Raw genomic sequence first — 382 nt, 5'->3', positions numbered from 1 at the left:
CGCCGCGCGCCTGCTGGACATGGACTCGGCGGGCGAGCAGCGCGTGTACCGCGCCCGCGACCTCGGCCGGCTGCTGCTGGCGCCCTCCGCCTTCCTCGACGGCAACTTCTCGCTGCTCATCCGCGGTGTGGATCCGGGAGGCCGGGGGGGGGGGGGGGCGGGACGAGGGACGGGACCGTGTGGACGGAGGGGGGGACGGGGGCCAGGATGGCGGGACGGAGGTCCGGGCCCCGGGTCTGCGCGCGCAGCTCACGCGGGGCTTCTCCCGTCGCCCCGCAGCGGTGGAGGACAGTGACGCGGGGCTGTACACCTGCAACCTGCACCACCACTACTGCCACCTGGACGAGAGGCTGGCCATCCGCCTGGACGTCACGGACGACCG

This window comes from Dipodomys ordii, unplaced genomic scaffold (genome assembly GCF_000151885.1).
Source record: "Dipodomys ordii isolate 6190 unplaced genomic scaffold, Dord_2.0 Scaffold6, whole genome shotgun sequence".
NCBI lineage: Eukaryota > Metazoa > Chordata > Mammalia > Rodentia > Heteromyidae > Dipodomys > Dipodomys ordii.
Note: the sequence above shows the minus strand (reverse complement) of the source record.